We start from the raw sequence: 22,768 nt of genomic DNA, 5'->3' as shown, positions 1-22,768 counted from the left end.
CAGAGTCAAACAGGTTCTGGAATTTTAAAAAATGCTAAATTCGAATCTTATTTTATACCACTTTCCCATCACATGATATTTACAAAATTTCTTAATCTTTCTGAGCCTCAGTTTCTTTATCTCTAAAATGGAAATGATATGTAGTTATACCATAGGCGTTACCCAAAGGACAACTTAAGAATATGTGTAAAGCATAGTACATGGCACACACTAGTCATTTAAAAAATAGTAACAGTTTTCCTTTTCTAGTTGTCCTAAAAACAGACAAGTTTGATTTGAGAACAAAGACACAATAAAAAAGAAAAGCAGTGAGGCAAGCATCTAACACGAGCAACTCTAAATGAATAAAATATTTCCAGGCACATCATATGTTCACTTAAATTCTTGAGTTCTCCACAAGTGCCAAAAACCCTGTTAGACCATGAGGATCCAAACAAGTAGAACAAGTCTGTCCCTTAAAAAAAAGAAAGGCAGTTACGTGAGGAAGACACAAATAATTATCAAAAAATGTTGTGTTAACAGATCAAACCATAAAAACACAGAGGAAAGAGCAATTAAGTATGTGTGCAGTCAGAAAAGAATTTGCCGATCAGTTTAGTTTGGGTCTTCCAGAATATGTAGAAACAATGTTTATTAAAGTGTGGTTTGGGATAAGCAGCCTCAGGACTACTTGGGAACTGGTTAGAAACACAACTTTTGGGGTCTTAAACCTACAAAATCAGAAACCCTGGAGGTGGAGTCCAGCATGTATTTAATTCACCTTCCAGGTGTATTCTGATGTGAAGTGTGAGAATCACTGAAGTAAGAGTTCACGAGGTAAACAGGGATTGGGGAGGATGGCATTTCAGGCAAGAAACAACACGCTCTGACAGCCAAGGAAAATGCCACATGGCAGGAGGATAGTAGGCATGGAGGTGAGTGACAGCGGATGAGAAAGGTTCGGTAGCCTGGGATCAGGCTGTGAAAGTCTATATACCACGTCAAAGAGTTTGGACTTCATCTTCTAAGCAAGGGGGTTAGGAGTATTTTAGGGAGCCTAATTTCTTTTCCCTTCAAATCTCTGCAAAGAAAGTAGGCAACACAAATACATAAAAATATGAATAAAAATGAAAAACTCCCATTAAACAAGTTTGAGCACATCAACGATGTTCTCAGAATGGATTCTAGTACAATTAATTCCCATACACTAATGTCATTCCAAGACAGCTCTCGTCTAGTAGGTGATTCCGGGGCATGATGATTCCTAGTTGGGCAGTCTGGGGAAGAATCACTGAACTTTATTGAACTTCCATTTTCTCATATAGAAAATGGAAAAGCCTGCTCCAAGATGAGAATTAAATCTCATTAAGAGAATTAAATGAGAGAGGCGTGTTGAAGTCACTGAGAACGTTAAGGTATATGCAACTGCAAGATACTCTTGTTAATAACGTGACTTAACTCGTCTTTGAATTCTTCCTGTGGAGTAAGTGGAAATAAATCTATAAAAGGGGTATTCCAACTGCTGGGAGGGGCACATCAGAAATAACTACTATTTTTCTATTCCAAACAATGTCTTGACTGGGCAAGGCTATAAATCCAAATTCAGAAATCTACCAAAATGAACAGGAGGAAGAAATATCCAAGGGTTAGGCATGCAGAAGGCGGAGAGAAAACCCAGATCCTGCGGCCTCTGGCCAGAATTCGTATGTGGATATAATTAAGAACTGACAGTTAATGATAGTACAAGAAGCGACAAAATTTGGGCCACTGTACTAAAGGTAAAAGTCTTCAAGTTTTGCACCTGGATATAAATGAACATCAGACTAAATGCTGATCCTAGACACAGATAAGAGAAAGCCTTCCAATGAATTACATGCAGACTCCAGGATTAGAGGAGTTTCCAATTTCAGATGCAAAAACAGAATTTCAGCATCAACAAAGCCAAAGGGGAAATGACATTTGAAAACCAACAGAGAGGCTTTTTTGTGTGTGGGGTTTTTAAAAATTTATTACTATTATTTTTATTTATTATTATTATTTTAATTCTTGCCTTCTCCTGGGTGAAAGCCAGGTGCACAAGCCAAAAGGACAGGAATCAAAGTCAGTTAAAGGCAGAAGGAGTAATTGCAGACCTTCTGCTTCCCGCCAAGTTATGGGTAACACAAAAATCCCTGACTTCTTTGGAGACCTAGCTTTATTGCTAAAACCCTTGGAAAAATCAATGCAAATGAAAACACAGATACAGTAAACAAAACGTATCAGAATCTGTCAGGCTCCCTGGTGCTAACAGGGGACCTTAATCTCTCCTCTCTTCCTTTGCATAAATGCACCTTACTATTATTTTACTTGGAGCCAACGATGCCAAATCCACGCAGTGCCAAAGGACTGCAGGTCAGGACAAAGCAGAGATGTTGTTTAAATACCATGGGTTTATTAACTACTCTAGCTAAATAAATTGATAAATGTTTCTGGTGCTACATATATAATTCCTCAGAGATTTCAAAAACATTTTTTTTTTCTGATTATGAAAGTTGGGGGCTGACAGTTGAAAATTTGGAATATTCAGCAAAGTCATGACAAAATAACAATTATGATTCCACCACTTAGTGGTAATGGCTGCTAACAATTCACCATATTTCCCTGCAGCTTCTCAAAGTATATTCATATTGTTTCATCACTTTGCATTAGGCTGTAAGCACTTTTCCATATTATTAAAACAAAAACCCTTCAGGGATATAAATATAATGACTGCATGGAATTCTATCATGAGTATGTGATGATGTAATTTAACATTTGCCTATTGATAAACATTTAATTTTCACCCTTATTAAGAATTTGGTGATTTCTTTGTGCATTAACAGTTTATTGCATTCAGAAAGTATTTTCTAAACACTTGATGCAGCATTACACCAAAGCCTTTAATATTTTGTTATATTGTCTTCAAACCTTTTTTTTTCACATGTAAGGATAAATTATATTATCATACGATATTTATTTTTTCTATTTATATCAGAAGCTGTCAAATTCTGTCAAAATTAAATATATTAATTTCATCTGAATCTTTCAGTTAGTATAATTTTAGTAGTTTCCCTAAACACTGAATATTTTTGGAAACACATCTTTATACCTTTTTTTTTTCAATGAAAACATTTAGCAAATTTCAATTATACAATGCTGTGATATCAACCACAGTCACCATTAGGCCCTCAGACTTTATTCGTCTTGTAACTAAAAATTTGTGCTTTTTACCAATCTCTCCCTATTTCCTCCACCCACCAGCCCCTGGCAACCACTTTTCTACTCTGTTGCTATGAGTTCAACTTTTTTTTTTTTATTATTATTCCACATATAAATGATGCCATGCAGTATTTTTTCTTTCTGTCTGGCTTATTTCACTTAGCATAATGCCTTCCAGGTCCAACCATGTTGCTGCAAATGAAAGGATTTTCTTCTTTTCTAGATTGAATAATATTCCATTATATATGTGTAAATATATCTGCTGAGGACATTCAGGTTGTAGGAATGCAATTTCGAATGATTGAATGGTAGTGCACTGTACCTTAGGAATAAAAATTATGTATATAACAATATTTTTACTACCAGGTAAGTGGGTTAGTTGAAACTTGGCAACAAGATAAATAATGTTGAAATAAACTGCCTAGGATTCATATTTTTATATGCATTTCTGATTTGAATAAAGAAAATCAATGCTATTAAGACTGTAAAATACTTTTTTCTAAAAATTCTGTCCAAAAAGGTTATAGATAACCACAAGCCATATATTAAACTATTCTTCACAGAGCACAGGTCAGATATTAGTCCTTAAGAAAACAGCCATTCCAACAATTTTATTTCAATTTGCATTTCTTTAATAAGTGAGTGGGTATTTCAAAATTTTTTATTGTTTATAATTATTTCTAATTTTGTGAATTATCTATGTCTGTTTTTCTTAAGATGCTCACTTTTTTATTTATAAGAGCACATTATATACTNGCATTGTGATGCCCCCAGCTTTGTTTTTCCTTATGTTTTTCTATTATATATGACACATCACTAATCTAAATATTTAAGATATTAGTGAGGTTTAACATCCATGAAGTTTACCATTTATGTAGTAAAAGCTATTCATATTTCTCTTTACATTCTCACTTTAATACTTTGAAAGAATTCCTCACTGTATTATGTGGAAAATATTTATATTTTCTAAACATGTCTAGACGCTTCTAGACATCTTTCTTGGTTTGGGGGGATTTTTTGTATTTAATCTTTAAATCTATACGAAATCTATTTTGGTATGTGGTGCCACAAATGGGCCCAAGTTTATAGTTATTCAGCTGCTCTAATGTCTTTTATTTAATGATTCTTTCCTTCCTGTAATGTACAATAGCATGTCATATGGTCTATATTATGTATCAAAATATGTTATATTAAATAATATATAATATAGCACCCTAAACACAGACTTTCATATATAAAAGAGTCTCCCTCTGGGCTTTTTATACTCTTATTTCCCCTCCTCTATTCTTTATTCAGCGTACTACTACTCCAAATATGACTACATTTTCAAAGCTAGTAGTGATAATCCCACATAATATTCCGTTTTACCAGAAAATTAGTTTATGCATTTACTTGAGATGAATTACATTTTTTTTTTGCAAATTCCAAAACAATCCATAACCATTCTTTCCAGGAGTGTGGCTGAAAGCAGAATCACACTGGATAAACACAGTCATTTAAGGGAGACTCTCGTCTTTTATGTACTCATGTTTCCCAGGGAGAAAATGCCATACCGCACAATTTGTGAGAAATTTACCTTTTAACATTTTCTACATCCACCCTGCTACAGAGTCTTTGATTATTGGGATCCAGCAAAATAAGAGAACAATAAACAGGGATTATCCAACAACCAGAGAGAAACAGAAAGAGCATCCTAAATTTTACCCAAGTGGTAGGCTTTTTTAATGTAAATTGTAATCTGTTCTCAACAAGTAATTTGATCATTGCACTGCTTTACTCACTTCTATTAACTACTCTCCCAGTCAACTACCTAGATGCAAGAATTCCACATTGTTTTATGTATGCAGATATTAAATTATCCGCAGGCATTGTGTGAAGTTACCCTAAAATTAAAAGCAATCTAGACCTACTTTAGTATTTTCTACAAGGCCACTAAAATAGAACCCAAACAAAACTGAAAGGGAAGACAAGATAGATAATTGAGAGTTTTCAGTGGTTGGCTGATTCATTATGTAGCTTGTTCTAAAATTATTTAAGCTAAGAGAAGCTTGATCAAATGATGAAATCAAGCCGTCTCAATTTTTTAAATTAAACTTTTCATTTTGAGATAATTACGGATTCACAGGCAGTTGTAAGAAATAACCCAGATCTCATGGGCCCTTTACCCAGTTGCCCTAATGGAAGCATCTTACAAAACTATGGTATACTGTCACACCCAGACACTGACATTGATATAGTCAAGATACAGATAATTCCATCATCACAAGCATCCCTCGTGGTGTACTTTTACAGCTACAATCTCTTCCCCTCCATCCCTTACTTAGTCCCAGGCAACCACTAATCGGTACATTTCTTTAATTTTACTATTTTTTAAGTGTTACAAAAATAGAATGATAATATGTAACCATTTGAGAGTGGCCTCAGATGGAAATCCATCCAGGTTGTTACATGATCTGTTCCTTTTTCTTGCTGAGCAATATTGCAAGGCATGGACGTATCATGATGTGTCTAACCGTTCACCTCTTGAAGAACTGATCTGTTTCTAGTTTGGGGCTATTACAAATAAAGCTGATTATGAACATTTGTGCACAGGTTTTTATGTGAACACAAGTTTTCACTTCTTTCAGATAAATACATAGCAATGTAATTGCTGGGTCATGTGGTAGTTCCATGTTTACTTTTTTTTTATGAAATTACCAAACTGTTTTCTAGAGTGGCTGTACCATTTTACATTCCCCCTAGCAATGTATATCCCACCCACGTCCTTGCCAGCATTTGGTGGGATCACATTTTTTTTTTTTAATTTCAGCCATTCCAATTAGCATGTAGTAATATTGTTTAATTTGCATTTCCTTCATGGCTAATGATTTTAAACACCTTTTCATGTGCTTTTTGCTATCTGTACATCCTCTTTGGTGAACTATTTCTTCACGTTTTTTACAAGATTGCTTTTTTTACTACTGAGTTTTGAGATACTAGTCCTTGGTCAATTATGTGGCAAGCATTTTCTCCCAATCTGTAGTTTGTCTTTTCATCTTTTTAAAGTTTTTTCCATTTATATTATACAATCAATATCAGGTCTTAGAACTCTTTGCCTAGCCCCAGATCTGGAAGGCTCTCTTCTGTTCTTTTCCAAAGGTTTTCAGTTTCATGTTTATATTCAAATCTGCGATTGATTTTGAGTTTACTTTTGTGTAAAGTGAGACAGGTACATGCTCACGTTTTTTTTGCCTCTCGATGTCCAGCATCACTTGTTGAAAGGCTCTTTCCTCCACTGAATGGCTTTTGCACCTTTGTCAAAATCATTTGAGCATATTTACATGGTTCTATTTCTGACTTCTCTATTTTATAGCATTGATTGATGCATCTATCCCTCCACCAATACTGTCTTGATTACTGTAGCTTATAATAAGACTTAACATCATATAGATTGATTCCTCCTTCTACATGCCCATTTTCCAAAACTGTTCAGCTGTTCTAATTTCTTTGCCTTTCTATATAAAATTTATAATAATCTTAACTACAAAAATTCTTCTGGGATTTTGATAGAAATTGTATTAAATTGTGTATCAATTGGGGAAAATCAGTATCTTTATTATTTTGACTCTTCCAATCCAAAACACTGTATATCATTGCCTTTATTTATATCAAATTTGATTTCTTCATTTTGTAGTTTTCAGCATACGTTTTATATATATTTTGTTAAATTTACACCTATTTTTTAGTAACTGCAAATGCTATTTTTTAGTAACTGCAAATGCTATGTTTTTAATTTTGGTATCCACATATCTTTTGCTAGTATATAGAAATTCAAATGATTTTTTTTTTTAAAGTTTATCTTATATCCTTTGACCCTACTGAACTCATGTTAGTTTTAACAGTTTAGGGTTTTGTTTCGGTTGTTTTGTTTTGGTTTTGGTTTTGTTTTTTTGTAGATTCCTTGGAATTTTCTATGCAGACAATTTTGAAACCTACAAATAAGGACACTTTTATGTCTTCCTTTCTGATCTGTATTTCTTTTTCTTATCTTTCCCTAGTGTCTAGATCTTGCAGTGTGATGTTAAAGAAGAATGCTGAGAGTTTATATCCTTGTCTTATTTCCAATCATAGGGGGAGGCTTTCAGTATTTCACTATTAAGTTTATTGTTAGTAGTAGTTCATATATATATATATATATATATATATACTCTTTATCAAGTTGAGGAAGTTTTCTAATGTTCTTATTACTCTAAGAGATTCTATCATGAATGGATGGTGAATTCATTAAATGGTATTTCTGCATCAAATGAAACTTTTCATAGCCTGCTAATGCAGTAGATTAAATTAACTGATTTTAACTACTGAACCAGACTTGTATCTCTGGAATAAACTCTACTTGTTCACAGTATAGAATCCTTTTTATATATTACTTGAGTTTGTTAACATTTTGTTAAGGATATTTGGATTTAGGGTGCCTGAGTGGCTCAGTCGTTAAGCGTGTGCCTTCGGCTCAGGGCGTGATCCCAGAGTCCTGGGATCGAGCCCCATATCGGGTTCCTCTGCTGGGAGTCTGATTCTTCCTCTCCCAATCCCCCTGCTTGTGTTTCCTCTCTCACTGGCTGTCTCTCTGTCAGATAAATAAATAAAATCTTTTTTTTTTTTAAAAAAAAGGATGTTTGGATTTATATTCATGAGGGATATTGGTTTATAGTTTCTTTGTACTGCTTTTGTCTAGTTTTGACATCAGGGAAATACTAGCTTCATACAATAAATTCAGAAGAGTTCCCTCCTCTACTTTCTGGAAAAGACTGGGTAGAATTGATGTTAATTCTTCTTTAAGTGATTCGTAGAATTCTTCACGAAGCCGTCTAGGACTAGGGATTTCTTTTTGGGGACTTCTCCAATTATGAATTCAATTTCCTTAATGATAAAGTTTTCAGTTGATCTATTTCATAAGGGATGAATTGTGGTATTTTACATTTTTCAAGGAATTAGTTCATGCCTTCTAAATTGTCCATTTTTTTCTGTGCACAGTTGTTTGTAGTATTCCCTTAGGATTTTTGTCATGTCTGTAAGGTCTGCAGTGATAGCCCTTATTTTATTCCTGATACTAGACATTTTTGTCTTTTTTTCTTTGCTAATCTTGCCACAGGTTTGTAAATTTTTATTAATCTTTTCAAACAACCAGCTATTTGTTTCATTAATTGTCTCTAAGTTTTTTTCCCCAATTTCATTGATTTCTGCTCTTACTTCTTCTGATTCACTTGGGTTTACTTTTTTTTCTAGATTCTTGAGGTGGAGGCTTAAGTTAGTGAGACTTTTTCTCTTTTCTAATACATGCATCTAGTACTATTAATTTTACCTCTTATTGTTGCTGTAGCCGTGTCCCTCAAATTTTGACATACAGTATTTTCATTTTCATTCAGTACATTTTTTATTTTCCTTGAGACTTCCTCTTTGACCCATAGGTTATTTAGAAGTGTGCCCTTTAGTTGTCAAGCATGTAGAGATTTTCTGTAATATTTTTGTCATTTCTAGCTTGATTCCACTATGGTTGATGAATGCACTCTATACGATATCTATCCTTTTAAAATTGTTCAGATTTCTGGGGCACCGGGGGTGGCTCAGTCAGTTAAGCTGATGGATTTCAGCTCAGGTCATGATCTCAGGGTTCTGAGAACAAGCCCCGCATCAGGCTCTGTGCTGTGTGTGGAGCCTGCTTAAGATTCTCTCTCCCTCTCCCTTTGTTTCCCCCCTGCCTTCCTCCCTTTCTCTCTCTCTCTCTCAAAATATAAATAAATAGAAATTATTCNAGACATGTTTGCATGAAGGGACATGAATAGAATTTGTCACCAGCAGACGAATCCTAAAAGAATGGCTGAAGGAAGTTCTCTGAACAGAAAGTTAACAATGAAAGAAGGAAGTTTAATATCAAGAAGGAATAAAGATGGTAAGTGAAAGATGTATCAATGCAGTAGATTTTCCTTCTCTTCTTGAGTTTTATAAATTACATTTCATAGTGTAAGTAAAAATTGTAACTGTGTGGTTCTGTCTGATGTAGAGGAAATAATTAAGGCAGTTATATTAGAAATGGGAAAGGTAAAGGAATGTAAAGGGAAGAATTCTACTCTTCAACTGGTGGAATGATTACAACGGTAGACTGTGATAAGTTATATATATTTAATGTAATACCTGCAGCAAACACTAAAAACGCTATCAAAAATATACATGCAAAAAAACTATGTATAAACCAAATCATATCAATTTAAGAATTGAGGTTTCATAACTATCATGATCAACATCAGGTGGCAAATTGCAGAATCCTAAAAGTGGGAATAAAAACAGCATGTTTTGTCTTTTCAGATTCATGACAGAAACAGGAAATGTACCATGGATCAGGTTTGAGTACTCCTTCTATGTTTTAATAGTCTGTGAGTTCATGTCTATCTATTTGTCCTTTCTTTTAAGGGAAACATTGTTTAAAGGCACTATAATAATAAAAACAAATTTCCAAATAAGTGCTATATTTTATTCTATCAAAATTGGGGGGGATTTTGCACATAAATAAAATTTTAAGTAAAATCTTAAACTGTGTCTAAAGAGTATGTATCACAAAGAAAGGAATCCCGTGGCCAATATTTTTCTAAGACTAAAAAAAGCAAGTGCTACTCTGTGTGCCCTTGTCCTGCACTTTTCCATACTTTGTTCCTACCCCCACTCTCTTTTTTATGCATTAAACAAATTCAAATCATACAAAAAGGACAAAAGAAAGTCTGCTTCTCATCTGCCTTCCTAATACTATATCCCAACTCAGACACTTGGAACCACTGATTTTGTGGTTCTGAAGGTAAACCCCCATAAATCTACATTGTACGCTTTGACCACTATGTCTCAATAAATCTACATTGTACGCTTTGACCACTATGTCCCACTATTTTTTTAAACTTTAAGGACCACTGACTTTTTTTTTTTTTTTAGTGAAGTTAAGGCATTTAGCTTTCTTATTAGTAGTTTCTTTTTCTTCCTCCTCGTTCCAAATTTTGTTGCTTTTCCTTTTTAAATGTTCCATTATTTGCTATGAACTTTGGAAGATAAACTCATCTCTATTCACAGTCTGCCTTCGCCTCTCACCCTGTAAGCTGAACAAACAACACTTTTTAAAAAATATTTTATTTATTTATTTGACAGATAGAGACCGAGAAAGAGAAAGAGAGTGGGAGCACAAGCAGGAGGAGTGGCAGAGGGAGAGGGAGAAGCAGGCTCCCCGCTGAGTACAGAGCCAGACATGAGGCTCAATCCCAGGACCCTGAGATCATGACCTGAGCCAAAAGCAGAGCGCCCCAGGTGTCCCAAACCAACCTCACTTCCTCCCAGTTACCGTCAACTTATGCCACAATTCAAGTATCACCCAGGTTCTTCATGAAACCATTTAAGTGTCCAAAGAGCAAGGACTGGTCTGTAGCTCACTACACCCCTGCCATTCAGGGGTTACTCTTCATTGCTTGTCTGGTTTAATTATAGTCCATGGATTTGGAATTTGCCTTGCTGGAATACAAACTGAAGTAATTTTTTTTTTCCAGAAAGAGTTTGGGATGTAAACTTTCTGAATCTCTCCATGTCACAAAAAATTCTTTATTTGGTCTCATACTTGACTGAATTTTTCCTGGGTGTATAAATGTAGGGCTAGGTTTGCTTTCTATCAGAACTTTGGGGCCATGGTCCCACAACCTTCTGGCATTCTGAGATGCTGATTGAAAACTTTAGTATAATGTTTATTCCTATGACAGAACATTTGTTTTTCTTTTTTAAAGCTATTAGAATCTTCTCTTTAGTCTTAGGGCTCTAAAATTGCATCAGCATGTGTCTGGTGTAGGTCTGTTAAAATTCAATGTCCTCAGCATTAGTTTGACCCTTTTATTCTCAAGACATGTATCTTTCTTCAACTCTAGAAAATTTCATGATTATTTTATGTCATTTGTTGTTCTTTTTCTCTGGTTTCAGAATCTTACTGGACAAACATTGGGCTTTGAAAATTGATTGTTTCTTTACTTTTCTCATATTTTACATCTTTTTTTTCCTTTGCCTCTAGAAGATTGTCTTGAAATTTTTAATAGTCGCTTTTTTTTTAAATGTTGGTAATCATATATTAAAATTCCATGGACTGTATCTGTGATTTGGTTTCTCCATGTTTCATATTAGAACATTCTTATTTTAAAGAAGATAATTTCTCTATATCTCTCAGGTTAGTATCTTTTCTCTAAATCACTAATTTCCTCTGGGATAGTGCTTCTCAACCAGGATTGACTCTGTTCTCCAGTGGAATTTGCAATATCTTTGTCCAGATATTGAGACAATGCTCACCACGGGTAGAGAGGAAGAGTTGCTTGCTACTATAATCTACTAGATAGAGACCAGGAAGCTGCTAAACGTCGCACAATGTACAGGACCCACTCCACAACAGAAAAGAATTCAGCCCAAAATGTCAGTAGTGCAGAAGTTGAGAAATCCTGAGACAGAGCGATTTCCTTTTTTTTTTTCTTTCTGTTTTATGCTACTGGTTTCTATTATCTATTCCTCTTGACAAATGATTAGACTGATACACAGTAGGTGCTTTGCTTTAGGTCTTGCACACAGAATACAGAAACCAGCTAGGGCCTGCCCAACTGCTGGAAGTAGAATGTGGTTCTACTCTTGGTCACCAGTCCGCACACTAGAAGTCCTCAGTTCTCCCATAAGGATTGTTGGAATACCTTTGAAGAGTTCTACTGCTTGTAAATACTGCAACTGGTTACAAGCAGGGGGACAGAAAGTGCAAACCCGAGCCATTCTTCAGACTTGTGACAGATATCCTNTATCCCCCATTTTTTTTTTTTTTTTTTGTTTTTTGTTTTTTTTTTTTTTTATTTTATTTTTTATTCGACAGAGATAGAGACAGCCAGCGAGAGAGGGAACACAAGCAGGGGGAGCAGGAGAGGAAGAAGCAGGCTCACAGCAGAGGAGCCTGATGTGGGGCTCGAACCCGTAACGCCGGGATCACGCCCTGAGCTGAAGGCAGACGCTCAACCGCTGTGCCACCCAGGCGCCCCNCTGCAACTGGTTACAAGCAGGGGGACAGAAAGTGCAAACCCGAGCCATTCTTCAGACTTGTGACAGATATCCTCCATTTCTGTTTTTCTGCTTCATACCTATGCTGTTCTTCTTACCTGCTGCACTGAACTCAGAGCCCAGGTGGGCTCCTCCCTGAAAGCTCCTCCAGCTTCATTCAGAAGCCTCGTCTTCCTGCTCTCAGGAGCAGACTCCTCATCGTGCTCAGAAACACATTCTCTTTTATCTGTCTTCACTGCCATTTCAAACGGGACTTGGGGAGGGAGAGTAGACACATGTTTAGTTAGTCCACAAACATGACAGCTCTTCCCATTTGTTTTCAAATCAAGGATGCTTGTCTATGAGGATCTCTTACAAAAGGATACATCTCCGAAATACTTTTAGAAAAGTGGCAGCCATCTATGCAGGGGGAAAACTTCTAAACAATCAATTTAGAATGACATTGAGGGAAAAAACACTGGATTTGTAACCTTTAGAAAGGGATGTCACTTTCTACACTCAGGCTTCATGTTTTAATTAGGAGATGACCTGCATAACCTACAGATATTTTAGTTCTAGATCTATTATAAAATGAAGACCAGTATTTAGACTAAGACTTTCTACTATTTTGACCACTAATATTTCATTACGCCGTCTTTTAATGAAAACAATTTAGTGTATGACTAGGCTTCCCCTGTGATAGAAAATGGAGTAGTATAAAATGCTTCACTCTGATTAACCAATATTTATGAGTCTCCTTTGTGGTAAATACAGAGCTTTAGAATTTCCTCATATACTTTCCAGATTTTAATGTTTCTCATCAGAAGGAGGTATGACTAGGATAGTCTAAAAATAATTATCAACAGAGGGAGAGAGAAACATATGCTGATAACAGATTTATTAATGATGGGAATATATAAAATCTGCCACAAAAAGATCTTAGGGTATCTAATAACTCTGTATCAAAAGTATCTTATTAGAGATTATTGCTGCTGGTTGTTTTTCTTTTCACAGAAAAAAATACATTTGGGGGGTTTATCCACTTGTAAGCTGTAAATATTTGAAGGGTAGATAGTCTGTTTTGCTGCTTAAGGAGAAAAACTGAAGGAAAAAAAAATAATACACTGACCTATTCAAGAAAAGGCAATTCAGAATCCCGGAAGCCTTAAAATTCTGAACCGACAGTTGTCAGTGTTGTGAAATGCATCACTGCCCTCCCAGAAGCACACTGCTGCCTTGACTTTCTTCTCGGTCAACAAAAAGAATCGGCAGTGTTAAACTTCCTCACTGCCCTAATGCAGAAAGAGAAAAAAGGTTTATCTTTCCTTTTGCAAAGTTGTAACAGCTTCCTGTACTGATAGAGTGAAATTTATTGCTAACATCCTCCAGTTTGGGTTGATTATCCACATACGTAGGCCTTCTAGAACAGCATCTGAAAGGCACTGGTTTTGAGTCTCCAAATAGTAGAATTATAAGGTTAGTAAGGCTGTTGAGGTAAATACTGTGTACACACACATAATATATATCGTATATATTAATATTTTGAATACAAATTATTTATTATGTAAACACAACTAAAATAATTTCAGCAAAATTATTTCATAATCTACTTAGCAAACATATTCTAACATTTTATAACTCCTACCATCAGAACATACTTCTTTAATCTAAATCCCATACATTGTAACTTAAATCTATTTCTGTTCCCAGAGGGGTTGTAGGACAGCTGGTCAGCATCCTCCATACAAATAATCTTTCATATATTTGACTCATCATTAAAGACCCTCACAGCCATCTTTCCTCAGGCAAAATGACCCTAAAGCTCTAACTTCTTCCCATAGATCATATTTCCTAAGACTTGAATCATTTGAAGTTCCATCTTGGGACTGTTCCAAGTTCTGTGAGTCTCTCTGTTTCCTCTCAAGCCTCTCTACCTCCTCCTTACTAGCACGTACGGTAGTGATCTTCCCTACAAGTGTCCTTATGGAGCCAATTCAGGACTAGAATAGCTTTAAGATGTCAACAATCTTCATTATGAGAATATTCATGCTACCCCAAAATCTGCATCACAGAGTTGGGGAATTCAATCCAAACTGTGATAACTGAAGATTTAAAATGATCTTGATGTATCATATCAGGTGTCTTTTCCCTTATGTACGGTTGTTGTTATAAATCTTATCTCACAAATTGTTGGGCTGTATCATAGGGAAGCTGCCCGCTATCTTATTTATCTGTGTGCTGATTTGCAGCCTTTTCTACAACAGGAAACAGAGTAAGACTAACAAGCAAGAGTCTCAATATGACAGGAAGAATACCAAAGAAATCTGTTCACTGATTAAGTTTCCTTTTCTTTCCTAAACTGATCTAACCAAAAGAAAACCTATAGCTATGTCTCCTGAGTAATTAACATGATAGGAAGAGGAGGAAACCATGTCCAGAAAAGCACTGGAGAGAATGCTAAAGCCAGGAGGCGGGTTTGTAATTCACTGGACCAAGATAATATCTCCATGGAATCTTTGATGGAAAGAAAATCAACTGCAGCCTAAGTTTACTGTTTTTTGTTAACAGCCCTCTTCCAGATAGGGAACAGCTGACAGCTTGGTGACACGGTTTCTCATTGTACTGTTTCTTCAAAGCTTAGGGACCTGTGGTCCAGAGCATACATTCATATCACTGACATGCCTCTTCAAAACCACCACCATATTCTAATAATGCTGCGCCCACTCAGAATACGTCTCTTTAAAAAATTACTTCAGAGTCAGGTAGGGAATACACACAAATACATGCTTTCAAAAGAGTCTAATTCATTTATGGTTGGAACTGATTTTCCAACTCATTTTACCAAGCTTGATTGCCTACCCTGTCATCAAAAGTAGCTCCAAATTACGTTTGCTATTTTTTAGAAATCAAATCTGCTCTTCTTAATGCTTTTCTCATAATTACTGAATTTTCTCAAAAACCAAACACGTATTTATTTTGTTATCACACAAAGATGTAAAATTATTGTGTGCCATTTTGCNGTTTGCTATTTTTTAGAAATCAAATCTGCTCTTCTTAATGCTTTTCTCATAATTACTGAATTTTCTCAAAAATCAAACACGTATTTATTTTGTTATGACACAAAGATGTAAAATTATTATGTGTGCCATTTTGCATAAGGAAACTAAGTTTATAAAATTAAGCAAACAAAGCTGTAGAAATGTACTAAAACATTAACATTGATTATCTCTGATGATAAAATTATTTTCTTCCTTCTACATTTCTATTCCCATACTATTAATAATGAGAACATATTTCTTCCACTAGAAAACAAAACTTAAAAACATTCTTCCACATTATTTTTAGTAGTCACCAAGTGATGCTAAATTAAGGTTAGCACAGCTGTTCAATTAACTCTGGACACGGAGAGCTGAGAGAGGGATAAATTTTTAATATTCTGCCTTACTGAGGAATATACTTTAATATTTGCCCTCTTTGTCAAGCATTTAGTCCCTCACTAGTACTCGTTTATTGGCCCGAACAAGATTCATTATTTATTAGCCAAAACAACTTTTTATGTTTCTTGTGTTCCCAATAACTGGTAAAATTTCTCTGTACACATGTACACTTACATTGGTCAATCTTCAACTCAACCTGATTATTTGGTGGGTATGACTTTCTCCCTAATTTTAATCAATTTTCTCACCTTAAAAAATTCAAGAACATTGAGTATTACAGCAGCATATCTAAAATATGCTTTCTATATTTATTCCAATGCATGTAAATTGTGAAAAACAACTGCATAAAAAAGACTGTATTTTTCTCATGATCTGGCAAAGGTCCAGGACATACTGAGTATACCAGATGTAACTGCTGAAGTGCATGACTACGGATGTTGATGGCAAAAATGGCCCTTGCTTGTTCTTAGCACCTCTATCCTTGCTTATTAAAATTATATATATATATATATACATATATATATATATATGTATATATATATATATGTATATATATAATTTGTTAGGCAGGTACATATATGGAAAGTAGAATCCCTGGGCATCATCTTCTCTTACAGGCATTTTCTTTGCACAGACAAACAATTCTTAGCAGGAATGTATCGGTCAACTCTGTTTATAACAAGATCAATCCTAATTGAACTTAAAATTGGGCAGTAGGCATCTTTTGTCTCAACAGTGGTTCTAAAGGGTTTCCACACAAAACATCCTCTGTATCTAAACATGTTTTATAAATAATGAGACATTATCTCCTTATACTTTGGATTTTTTCTACTATCATGTTCCCTGGTCAATATTCATTTACTGCAGTGTCACTCCTACAACTATCCACTATGAGACATCCAAAAATACTTTAAGTGCCAATTATCTTAAAATCGCTTTCTTAAAATCCATAATTTCATAGCATGAGATATCAATTCTGATTTGATGATTATTCAAACCTTATCAAAATCATATCGTGCTGCATGAGTCTGCATCTATTGGTAGCATTAAATTCAGTAGCTGACGACACATTCTAGAGAGAAACACATAATTTCTTTTTATTTGTTCTTTATTTACTTGCGATTAGATCACTGAAAAACTCCATATCCTACAAGCACTGGGTTATAAAACTGATAAACTGATATGCACCTTCACAGAGCCAGAGTTTTCTAAAATTACTTCATAAAATCTCCTTTACTCTGCTGTGCTGTATTTCCTCTTTTGGCCATTTATGCTACAATTTTAGTTCCCATTCCTCTTCTTGGGTCTCTTTAGTGTCCTCATTAACTTTCCTAGGAATCCAAGAAAAAATGTCAACTGCATTACTCCAAATGCATATAATAAAGTATAAATGTAATGTTTGATCTACATATTCCCTGAGAAATTGAAATGATTTAAATATTAATCTGTAAACTGGGAAACTGTGAAAGAAATGGGACTACCTCCATATGCTGTGTGTTTCAGGTGAGTTTAGGGTTATTTATACTTTCATACATATTTCACATGAGAACTAGCGAATAAAGAACGATTAGGTGAAGTGAAGGCAGAAAGGAGCGGTCACACTGACTGCAATGTGGGAGAAAGTGCAAGGCTATCCAGGTTTCTTACAGACGCTTAAGCTGAATCCTGAAAGAGGAGGGGCTGCTACTCAGAACAGGGTGTATTGTCACATGCACCTCACCCCTCGGGGGCCTGCTGAGGCTATCAGAGATTAGAGCTGGCTGTTGAGTCCTCAATTAGAACACTTCAATAACTATAACGACCACATTTATTCCTAAAGAGGTTTTTCATGATTTCTTTGAGTTCTGGTTTTCATTATGTATTACTCCCTCAAGGGCCCAAAGTATAACAAAATACTGAAGCTTATTTTACACAGGGCCTCAAAATACATAAATACTAGTGCCAAATATGATGCCCTAGAAATTTACAGTAAAGCATTACCAATGCTTCAAATAACAAAAACCAAGATAATATGCCATTACTTTTTTATTTTTTTTTAAGAGAAGGAGAGCAAGTGTAAGTGCAGGGGGAGGGGAGTAGAAGGAGAGGGAGAGAGAGAATCTCAATAAGACTGCTTGCTGGGCATGGAGCCATGTGGGGCTTGATCCCATGACTGAGATCATGACCTGAGCTGAAATCAAGAGTCAGATGCCCAGCCGAGTGAGACACCCGGGTGCCCTAGAAAGTGGCATTACTTTGCCATTACTTTTTGAATGTAAAAAAAATTTGGCCACCAACAGGAAATGGACAGGGGCCTACTAACTTTCAATATCTAAATAATATCTATTAAAACATTTACTGATCAATTATGACATGCAGAAACAGATCTCCTATTCTTTAAGGGGCTTTATAAGCTAATGAGGGAGACATGGTATACAGACAAAGTAATTACACCTATGAGAGAATATTTTAGTGCCAAAGATATTACAGAATCACAAAACTAGAAAAATTCTATTTGAGTTCCATCCTGTCAAAAGTAAATTTTAAAGCATGCAAATAAAGATATTTAAGACTTTCCCCATGATGACTAGGATTCTTTTATTTCACAGCATTTATGTCACAGAAAATGGGAGTTTCAAAACAACAGAGATGTTAAGTAACTCCAAACAAATGAACAGTGGGATCTAACAACATTTCACTTCAGATTAGCCCACTTCCCCTATTATCTACTGAAAAGAAAAATTGTAAATTATTGTTTCAGTTTTAAATGAATGAAATTACTTAATTGGGCTAGTTGGCTTGTACTTCAATAAAAGGATTTTTGAAATCCAAAAGTAATTTATTATCTGGCTTTGTCATTCATTACGCACCTAATAGATAACTATCTTTCAATACTGAGGGCCTGAAATAGAAACTTAATGATGTTTGTTGAATGAATGAATAAATGTTGAAAATATAAATGAATTAATTTCATGTTGACACATGGCTGTGGGACTCCATTCTTTATCACTTCACCAACAAAATAAATTCTGTGAGTTGATAAACTGGATTAGTTCAAAATAGATAAATGCATAGGTTCCAGTCTATTGATTTATATCCATATTCATGCATTTTCAAAAACAATATTATTTATGCAATCAAGCAGAAATACTCCTTTGAGCCATTCATGTCTTTTGTGTAATTAAGCAATTAGGATATGCTAGCCACGGTAAAATAATAAATAAGAAACTGTGAGAATGATTGTGAGATCTTATTTAAAAATAAAAGAAGTGGGGTGCCTGGTGGCTCAGTCAGTTGAGTGTCTGACACTTGGTTTCAGTTCAGGTCATGGTCTCAGGATCCTGAGATTGAGCCCTGTGATGGGCTCCACACTCAGTGTGGAGTCTGCTTGAGATTCTCTCTCTCCCTCTCCTTCTGTCCCTCCCCCCACCAAAATAAATAAATAAATATTTAAACATAAAGAAAGAAAGAAAAAAGAACTGTATGTAACCAAAACCATTTTGTTCTGGGTAATTGTGTAAATATTTGTTATTTATGACTTTTCTATGATACTGTGAAGGAAGCTGAGTATCAAAATCTTTCTTTATAGCTAATTTAAACAGTCTGTTTTACTGAAGGGTGAGAGGGGGAGAAAAAATTAAGCATTCATTGAGAACCCCCTGTAAGCTGGATGCTTTATATACAGAATCTCCATAAAATCTTCACAAATCTCCAGTTAGATAGGTATTATCAGACCCATTTCTTCACCAGAAGACATAAAGGATCAGAGGGAATCATTTGTAAGCTAAAACCATATAACTGGGGAGCAGAATTATAGTTTTAATCCATGGCTGAGTGCTTCCAAGACCCATGTTCTTTTCACATACACCACTCAACCTTTCTTAAAGGAGGACAGCCCTTGCCCCATGATTAAACTGGTGGTTAGCATGTACTGTAAGCTACACAAGGACAGATTCTCTCTTTCCCTTTAAAACAATGACTAAAATAACAGCTACTTAATAAACACTTCTATAATGAATAAAATTGGCTCTTTAAATGTTTTCTCCCTCTTCTAGATCTAACCCTGGTTCAAACTCTGAATGACCTGAGAACGAGCTGGATCACTTGGATAAAAACCCTAAATTGCATAAAACATGGCTAATCTACCCCCATATCACTGCATTCTATCTCTAAAGAAATTAGCTATTAAACATTAGATAAATGCACATCTAATTAGCAAGGACTTTGTAGTCCACGAACATTTAAATAAACAGACCCTGTTGTAATAATATAGTGTTTCTCTTCTCTGAGAGCAATGGCCTTCAAATTGATGGATAAAATAACTTTTCCTTAAAACAAATACTATAAAATACACTGGCCAGCCAACACTTTGATCCCAAGAATTCATCCTCTCCCCCAACACTGCCACTGGAAGCTAGCTGTAGCAAAAAGACCCTAAAACATACCCCAATTAGCCCTGTGTCCTGCTAGACATGCCCTGTGTAATACCTTCCCCTTGAGTATGGATAAGATCTGTAACTTTGCTTCTCACCAATAGAATGGTGAGAAAAAAATGAAAAAATGATGTAATGCCATTCTCATGATTACATAAGGTTATAGTGCCTGTCTTGCTTACAGACTGGCTCCCTTGGTGGCTTCAAGAAAGCAAATGGCCATACTGAAGAGCCCACATGGTAAGAAAGTAAAGGTGGCCTTAGGCCAACAACTAGCAACAGACTGAGGCTCTTATTCCAACAGATATCAAGAAACTGAATTCTGACAATGACCACATGAGGCAGGAAGTAGATCCTTCTTCAATCACTTGGTGAGGTCAGACAGGAGCCCCAGCCAACACCATGACCGTAGCCTTGCAAAAACCTCGTTAAGCCATGCCCAAACTCCTGACCTACAGAAACTGCATGATGATAAATGTGTGCTGTTTTTAGTCACTACATTTGTGATAATATTGTTATACAACAGTAGATAACTAATACACTGCTCTGTAAGTCTAATTGTGTTAGAAAGTGTGGTGTTTCCACAGGTAGACTGATCTCTATTTCAGAACTTCTTAGCCTTATCAGACCCAACTCCTTATTTTATTAATACAGATGTTTAATACCACTCTCATTATCATAAGTTAAAATAGGTTATGTAGTTTACAAATTAAAATTTATATGTAATATCACCTGCTTACATAAATAATTTAAAAATCAATATAATGCCCTAATATAGAGATGTAAAGGGATATTAACTCAAAATTATATGCATTTCGATATGTAAGCTCATAAAACTACATGAGAAGGCAAAGTTAATAAAGAGAATATAATAATTGTAGGGTGTCTAGGTGGCTCAGTCAGTTAAGTGTTTGCCTTCGACTCATGTCATGATCCCAGGGTCCAGGGATCCAGTCCTGCATCAGGCTCCCTGCTCAGTGACGTCTGCTTCTCCCTCTTCCTCTGCCCCCCTGCCCCACTTGTTCTCCTCACTCGCTCGCTCTCTCTCAAATAAATAAAATCTTTAAAAAGAAATTTAACAATTGTAAATATTTATGCACCCAGGTATTTAAAGCAAGTATTAACAAATGCAGAGGGAGAGACAGACAGAAACACAATAATAGCAGGGGAACTTCAACAATAGATTGATCATCCAGACAGAAAATCAATAAGGAAACACTGAACTTGAACTACACTTTAGACCAAATGGACCTAAAAGACACATACAGAACTTTTCACCCAACAACAGCAGGATACACATTCTCTTGAGTGGTAATGGTAGATTCTCCAGGATATCATATGTTAGGTCACAAATAAGTCTTAACAAATTTAAAAGAATGAAATTATGTCAGGTATCTTTTCTGACCACAATGGCATGAAACTAGAAATCAATACAAGTACAAAACCGGAAAATTCACCAATATGTGGAGATTAAAAAAATGCTCTTGAACAACCAATGTGTCAAAAGAGAAATCAAAAGAGAAATAAAAAATATCACAAGATAAATTAAAATGGAAATAAACATATCAAAACTTAGGGGTTGCTGCAAAAACAATTATAAGACAAAAGTTGACAGCAATAACTGCATACATTAAAAATCAGAAAGATATCAAATAAATTAACTTTACACCTCAAAAAACTAGAAACTGAGAAAAAAATAAGCACAAAGTTAGCATAAAGAAGCAATAACAAAGGTCAGAGTAGAAATAAATAGAGACTAAAAGACAATACAACAAAATCAATAACAATAAGAACTGATTTTGAAAAGATAAACAAAATAGACAAATTGTTAGCTAGACTTACCAAGAAAAAGAGGGAGGACTCAAATAAATGAAAGAGGGGACATTCAGTTGATACCACAAAAACACAAAGGATCATAAGGCTACTCCAATTATATGCCAACAAATTAGACAACCTAGAAGAAATAAATAAATTCCTAGAAACATACAACCTACCAAAAGTAAATCATGAAGAAAGGGACAATCTGAACAGACCAATTACTAGTAAGGGGACTGAATTGTAATCAATAACCTCCCAACAAAGAAACATCTGGGACCAAAAGACTTCACTGGTGAATTGTACTAAACATTCAAAGAGCTAATACCAATCTTTCTCAAGTTCTTCCAGAAAACAGAAGAGTGAAACTTACAAGGCCAGCATAACTTTAACACCAAAGTCAAAGACATTACAAAAAAAGAAAATTACAGGCCAATATCCCTAAAGAATACAGAGGCAAAAAACCTAAATAAAATATTAGCAAACTGATTCTAATAATACATACAATCATACACTATGATCAAGTGGGATTTATTCCAGGGGTGCAAGGATGTTTTGACATCTACAAATCAATGTACTATACCACATTAACAACAACAAAAAAAATCATATAATCATGTCAATAGGTGCAGAAAAAGCATTTGACAAAATTCAGCATTCTTTTTTTTATATAATTTTTATTTTGTTATAGTAGTCACCATACAGTACATCCCCAGTTTTTGATGCAATGTTCCATGATTCATTATTTGCATATAACACCCAGTGCACCATGCAATATGTGCCCTCCTTAATACCCATCACCGGCCTATTCCAATCCCCCAGCTC

At 35.2% G+C, this 22,768-nt stretch overlaps 1 pseudogene; it reads right to left on the bottom strand.

Annotated features, from left to right (window-relative positions):
* The window catches only part of LOC100470812, an 89,555-nt pseudogene extending 77,013 nt beyond the window's left edge, over positions 1-12,542 (bottom strand).
* Between the last annotated feature and the right edge of the window lie 10,226 nt (positions 12,543-22,768).

This window comes from Ailuropoda melanoleuca, chromosome 18 (genome assembly GCF_002007445.2).
Source record: "Ailuropoda melanoleuca isolate Jingjing chromosome 18, ASM200744v2, whole genome shotgun sequence".
Classification (NCBI taxonomy): domain Eukaryota; kingdom Metazoa; phylum Chordata; class Mammalia; order Carnivora; family Ursidae; genus Ailuropoda; species Ailuropoda melanoleuca.
The sequence above is the reverse complement of the archived record's forward strand: the minus strand, read 5'-3'. Positions and strand labels throughout refer to the sequence as shown.